This window comes from Gossypium arboreum, chromosome 10, assembly GCF_025698485.1.
Source record: "Gossypium arboreum isolate Shixiya-1 chromosome 10, ASM2569848v2, whole genome shotgun sequence".
NCBI lineage: Eukaryota > Viridiplantae > Streptophyta > Magnoliopsida > Malvales > Malvaceae > Gossypium > Gossypium arboreum.
Window position 1 is genome coordinate 17220886 of NC_069079.1, and position 6892 is coordinate 17227777.

The 6892-nt window shown below is 34.9% G+C and overlaps 1 long non-coding RNA gene and 1 other non-coding gene across 3 annotated transcripts; one reads left to right on the forward strand and one right to left on the reverse strand.

The window, feature by feature from the left end:
- Positions 1 to 422: 422 nt before the first annotated feature.
- Positions 423 to 528, forward strand: LOC128282841 (small nucleolar RNA R71). Its single transcript, XR_008273194.1, has one exon. It is a non-coding gene; the product is annotated as a small nucleolar RNA R71 (small nucleolar RNA).
- Positions 529 to 2067: 1539 nt separating this feature from the next.
- On the reverse strand, positions 2068 to 6476 carry LOC108487446 (uncharacterized). Of its 2 annotated transcripts, none has more exons than XR_008272715.1 (4): positions 5730 to 6476; positions 5575 to 5643; positions 4956 to 5359; positions 2068 to 2650 (listed from the first exon to the last, which is right to left on the reverse strand). It is a non-coding gene; the product is annotated as an uncharacterized LOC108487446 (long non-coding RNA). The 2 variants fall into 2 exon arrangements; XR_001871642.2 differs by having other exon boundaries at positions 2068 to 2653.
- Between the last annotated feature and the right edge of the window lie 416 nt (positions 6477 to 6892).

Here is a 6892-nt window from a genome sequence, read left to right on the forward strand (position 1 = left end):
AAGTATTACTGTATGGGTTAATTTGAGATTGAAAGTTATTGTTACCCATATAATTGACTTGTTCCTTTTCTATTGTAGGATTGAAGGATTGATATTCTGTATGCACACCTCCTCCACTTGAGTCACACCTCATTACTGGATGTACCTGCGTAGAACCAAGTAAACCATCAATCTTTTTATTGAGAAGTTCTACTTGATTTGACAGCATAGTAACTTAGTCAACGTTATAAACGCCGGCTGTTTTTGTTAGCTTAGTCCTCATGACTTGCCACTGATAGTTATTCAGTGACATTTCTTCAATGAATTCATAAGCCTCTTTAGGTGTTTAGTTGTTGCTGATTCCTCCAGCGGCTGCATCAATCATCTGTCTTGTCGAGGGATTCACACCATATTAGAATGTTTGAACTTGCAGCCATAGAGGTAACCCGTGGTGAGGGCACCTTCGCAATAGATACTTGTATCTCTCCCATGCATCGTAAAGTGTTTCTAAGTCAATCTGCACAAAAGAAGAGATATCATTACGTAACTTAGTCGTTTTAGCCGGTGGAAAATATTTTTGTAAAAATTTTTCGATCATTTGTTCTTAAGTAGTAATAGACCCTTGTGGTAACGAGTTCAACCATTGTTTGGCTTTGTTTCTCAATGAAAAAGGAAATAACTGAAAGTGAATGGCATCATTAGAAACGCCATTAATTTTGAAAGTGTCACAAAACTCCAGAAAATTCGCCAAGTGAGTGTTGGGATCCTCATCCTGCAAACCATCAAACTGAACAAACTGCTGTATCATCTGAATTGTGTTAGGTTTCAGTTCAAAATTAGTCGTAGCAATAGCAGTTCAAAATCATCAGAAACGCCATTAATTTTGAAAGTGTCACAAAACTCCAAAAAATTCGCCAAGTGAGTGTTGGGATCCTCATCCTGCAAACCATCAAACTGAACAAACTGCTGTATCATTTGAATTGTGTTAGGTTTCAGTTCAAAATTATTCGTAGCAATAGCAGGTCTAACTATACTTGACTCAGTTCCTGTTAAAGAAGGTTTAGCATAGTCATACATAGTACGTGGAGCAGGATTTTGATTAGCCGCAATTGCATGAGGTAGCTGATTGCCTTGGTTTTTAGCCATCTCTTCGGTTGGGGTTTGAGGATCGTCTTCTTGCTCGTTCTCCGTGTATCTTAAGCTTTGCCTTATTTCTCTTTGGTTTCTACAAACTGTGCGATCGATTTCTTCGTCAAACAGTAATGGTCCCAATGGGTTTCTTCTAGTCATAAACTATGAAAACCTGCCAAGAGAAGGAAAAAAGAAGTTAATAAATAATAATAAAATTAAATTAAATTACAAGAAAAATAAATTACTAAAGTAATAAAAATTGAGTGTTCATAATATTTTAGTTCCCCGAAAACGGCGCCAAAAATTTGATCGCGAGGTTTCGTGAAATATTTATAATTACTTGTTCTTGAACTAACTATTATCTCGATGTAGGCAAGTGTACCTATCGAACAGTAGTATAGTTTTAGCAAGACCGGATTATCGAACCCAAAGAAACTAAAAGTACTAGTAATGACTGTCTTTTTATTATCTAGTCTAAGAATAAAAGGGGTTTCTATTTTAATTAACTAATTACCTAAACTAAGAACACACAGAGAAAATAATTAGGGAATTGCCTTTGGGAAAATCGATTGACATGAGACAATACCTAAGGAAAAATCCACCTAGACTTTACTTGTTATTCTGGCTCCGAACCGGACGATTTATTCATTCAACTTGTTCCGTAGAGATCCCTAAGTTATTATCCCTATTCAAGACTAATAATGTCTAATCCCTAAATTGAATAACCGAGACTTTTCTCTAATTAACACTCTAGGGTTGCATTAACTCGATCTATGGATCCCCTTATTAGGTTTCACCCTAATCCGGAAAAATCTTGTCACCCTATTTCTAGGCACGCAATTAACTCCGCTTAATTATAACAAAAGAACTCTTAGACAGGGTCTATTCCTCCTCTGAATAAGAGCATGTCTTGAATCAGTATCCTGGGATATCAAAACAAGAATTAAGAACATATAATTAAGAACAAGTTAAATATTTATCATACGATTCAGAAAATAATAACAAGATTCGTCTTAGGTTTCATTCCCCTTAGGTATTTAGGGGTTTTAGTTTATAACTAAATAAGAAAACATCTCAGAAGAATAAAGAATACAAAATATAAAGAAAACCCAAAACTCCTGAAGGGAAATTGAGGAGAGATCTTCAGTCTTGATGATGAATCCGGCTTCTGAGATGGATCAATCGGCTTCCTTGGAGTAATTCCTTACCCCCTCTTGTCCGTCTCCCTTTTTCTCCTCTTCTAGGGTGTATTTATAGGCTTTGGAATGCCTAGAGGCCCTCACAAGTGGCCTTTTTTCCGAATTGGACTTAACTTGGGCTCGGCAGGGACACGCCCGTGTGCGATTACTTCAGGCCGTGTTTGAGCCTGTTAGAATGGCACGGGCGTGTACTATACCCGTGTGAGTCGTGCTCCAATTCTGCCAGATGGACACAGCCGTGTAGTCTGCTAGTGTGAGGAAGTCTAGGCCGTATAATTTCGTACTTTGGCCCATTTTCTCCGTTTTTGGCCCATTTCCCATTCCCTTCGTTCTCCTACGCTCTCCTAAGTATAAAACATAAAATTAAAGCAGTAGGAGCATCGAATTCACCAATTCTAATGAGAAATCATCCATAAAATGCATTAAACATGGGGTAAAAATATATATAATTTACGGTTTATCAGTGTGCCACACACAGCTACCCCACACGGTCGTGTGTCATTAATGTTTTAGGTGCAGGTTTCACACGGTCTGAGACACGGCTACATGACCCTATTTTGAATACCTATATGAGCTGATACATGACCGTGTTTCCAGACTTTGAATGTCTACACGGTCTGTACTATTTCACACAGCCAGGCCACATGGCTGTTTGTCCTATGTTTCCAAAATTTTCAAGTTTTTCCAAAATTTTCTAATTTGTTTCGAATTGATCCTAAAATGTTCTCAAACTATTTTTAAAGACACGTAGGCTCAATTTAAGGCTTGTAAGTTTTACCATGATTAGATCCAATTATTAAATGTTAAAATTTAATTTGTATAATTGTTTTTCTTGTGAAGCTAAATATTCTACTTTTCTCGGTAATACTTTGTAACTCTAATTCGACAACGGAGATTGGTTAGGAGTGTTACATTTAGTGGTATCAGAGCTACTATTTAGTCGATTCTCGGACTGAATGTAGCATGTATAGAGTTTAGAAATACATGTCATTTTATAACTTGTGATAGTGTAAGGTCTCCTAACTTAAATTAATTATGTTTTTCATATGGATAAAAGATTTCGTCCAACTGAGCTGATTCTAATGAAGTTGAGAGTAATGCTCAAACCTCCGTACAAGGAGCAGCTAGTAGTGGGCCTATTTGTAAGGGCAGGAGGCGTGGGAAGCTTTTTTCCATATGATATCTGAGTGGTTTTCAAATTTTATTTGAACAATTCCGATTGCTTAGCAACCTCCACCCCCTCCTGTACCCTAATCAACTCCCTCTATTCCACAACATTCAAAAATGGTCCGTATAAATAGGCCTTCAATTGATAAAATTTGTAAATATGACGCAGAAGAATTCTGTGGTAAAGCTAAAGATGACCCAAAAAAAGCTAAATTCTTGTTAGAGAATACTATCAGAGTTTTAAATGAACTATCTTATTCTTCCAATGATTGTTTAAAATGTGCAATAGCTCTGTTAAAAGACGGAGCGTATCAGTGGGGGAACACTTTGATAGTAGTGGTACTGAAAGATCGCATGAATTAGGATTTCATCCAAACAAAATTCAGAAAGAAATATCTTAATCAGCGATATCTTGATAAAAAGCGGAAAGAATTTTTAGAACTAAAGCTGGGTCACGTCAAGGTGATCCTTTAAGCCCTTATTTATTTTTAATTTGCAGTGAAGGCTTGTCACTGTTGATAAGGCTAGCAGCATGGAAATGTACTAATGAAAGGGAAAATGTATGTCGTAAGGGCCCTACAATTATGCATCTTCTTTTCGCGGGTCATTGCATTTTATTTAGGGACACCAAATAAAAGGGATCCCATAACCTTAAGACCATTTTACAAGAATATGAAATTTGTTTCGGTCAATGCATAAACTTTAATAAGTCAATGGCATTCTTTATCTTAAATGTTTCGAAGCAAACAAATGAGCAAATAGTAAGCATTTTGGAATTCCGAACCTCAAGAAATCTGGAGAAATATTTGGGGCTTCTGAAAATGGTAGGAGGGATAAAAAAAAGAACTTTCTAACTCCTAAAAGATAGGATAAATAGCAAACTTAAAGTGTGGAGTACAAGATTCTTGTCAATTGGGGGTAAGGAAGTGTTCACAAAAATAGTATTATAGGCAATTCCTATTTACTCTATGGCATTTTTTTTGTTACAAAAATCATTTTGTGCGGAATTGAAAACATTATGGGTAGATTTTGGAGGCACGTGACATCCATTGGTGTGATTGGAGGAAGCTTGGGGAGTTAAAAGAAGATATAGGAATGGTATTTAGATGTTTATCAAAGTTTAATGTGACATTGTTAGCAAAACAAGGATTGCGTTTAATTTGTTACCTAGATTCATTGTTAGCAATGTCATTAAAAGCTAAATACTATCCAAATTCAGACTTCATGCCAGCAAGGTTGGGGAAATTACCATCATATACCTGAAAAATTTTATGATCAGCTAAAGGACTTCTTGAGATTTAAAGGAATGTGTTGGCGAGTTGGTTCAGGAAAGTATATATGACTTTGGAACAAGGTGTGGGTTCTGAGCATTGATGAATATAAAATCCAACATTCAGAAATCGATCAGAATCTAGTTTATGTCTCAGAATTAATTGAAAAAAGCTTAAATCAATAGAAGGAAGATCTAATAAGAAGTACCTTTCACGTCGAAAATGTTGAAAGGATTCTATTCATGTCTCTCCTTCTCGAACAAAAAATGGATTGAGTGGTATGGCAAGGAGAAGCTTCAAGGGTTTACACAGTGTAGAGTGATTACAAAAATTTAATACAAACTGAGAGATCAACAAATTTACAAGCAAACCAAATTATTACAAAACCATGTACTAAAAGCTATGGAAGGTTGAATCGCCTTCAAAAACAAAAATCCTAGTATGGAAAACCCTAAATAATTTTCATCCTACTTTCTCTAATCTATATCAATGCAGACTAGGGAATACAGTAAACTATCCAAGATGCTTAAACAATACTGAAACCACTGATCATATGTTTCGAGACTGCCCATTTGCAGTTGATGTTTGGTCCAGATTGGGTATCAGGTGGACCTTGGAGCAAGATCAATTATACTATAAGTACTAGATAAAGGTTTTATTCAAAAAAGAATTTAATCATCGAATTAAAACAATAGTGTGTGCAAATTGGGGATTATGGACAGCCAGAAATAAAGTGGTTTATGAAAATAAGATACAATCAGAGGCAAGTTTGGTGCAATTCATTGTAGAATATTTACGGGAGGTAGAAAGAGTTAACAAGAAAGTACCAGTCAACATAGTGGCAAAAGAACACTAGAATCCTTTGGAGGGAAAGAATGTTAAAATCAACTTTGATGCTGCATTTGGTAAACAAAATAAAAAGTCATGTACAGGAATCGTCATCAGAAATTCTTTTGGTAATATTTTAAAAGTAAAAGCTTACAATAACGGGCATATACCGACGACGTTTATAGCAGAGGCACTCGCATTTGTCTAGGCGGTTAGATTCGAAACAGAGTCAGGCTTTTTAAGAGTTGAAGTTGATGGCGACGTGCTAGCTATTATTAAAAAAATACTAAGTGAGGAAGAGGATAGATATGAAATCAGGGTTTATATTTTAGATGCTAAAAGATTAAGAAGCAACTTTGTTAGTTGTAGATTTAAGCATGCAAGGAGACAAACAAACAAAGTGGCTCATATACTTGCAAAAGAAGGTTTGATCGAGAGCGAGAATACTTATTTGGCTTCTGGTCTTTTTAGTTCGATAGTTAGGGCCGTCAAGGTTGACATACAAGGTGGAAGAGGAGGAAGTTGAAGGGATGATGTAAAATCTAAGGAACTTTACAAATTTGAATACAAGGAAACAATAGATTTGAGGGGTTGAAGAAAGAGTATTTCTATTTTTTAAGAGAAGAAAATGATAGGAAAATGGAAAGGCATTTGAGATCCAAAGTTTCTTTAGTAAAAGAGTAACTAAAATAGCGAGTAAAATCGCTCATTTCAGAGATGCCTTGGATCAATTGAAAGTTTTGACGTGGTTGACAGTTATCTTTCAGAGCTTGAAGAGACAAATTGTTGAAGAAGAAGAGGGATCGTCAGAAATGGAAACTGGTTACGAGGTAGTTTCTTTAGGGTTTTGTTTTGAAATGAGTATTTTTTAAGGTTTGGGCTCGTTTAAGCTTTAGAATTGTAGGACGGATTGGGTTTTTAATGGGCCTTTGTTTCTAGTTCAGGGTTTGTTTTTACTTTGTTATTTTTCTTTTCTAATTTGAATAAAATTATAGGCCAAGTTTTATCATATATATATATATATATAATATATATATATCTTCTACTTTGTCTTCTAATTGAATTTATTCGTAGATCATGACACTAAAACTAGGCCAACCAAAAGTTTTGTGTGAAAATGAATTTTATATTATTTGTAAAGATAAATTATTTATATTTATTTTAAATCTTTTATTAGATTGATGTTATGAATCAATTAAATATCAATTCAATTATGAAAATATTAAATTTGTATCTCATATAAAAATCAAATTATATTTTTATTAAGGTGTATTGATCTTTTATTTAATAATTTTATAAAAATTGGTTATAAAACAT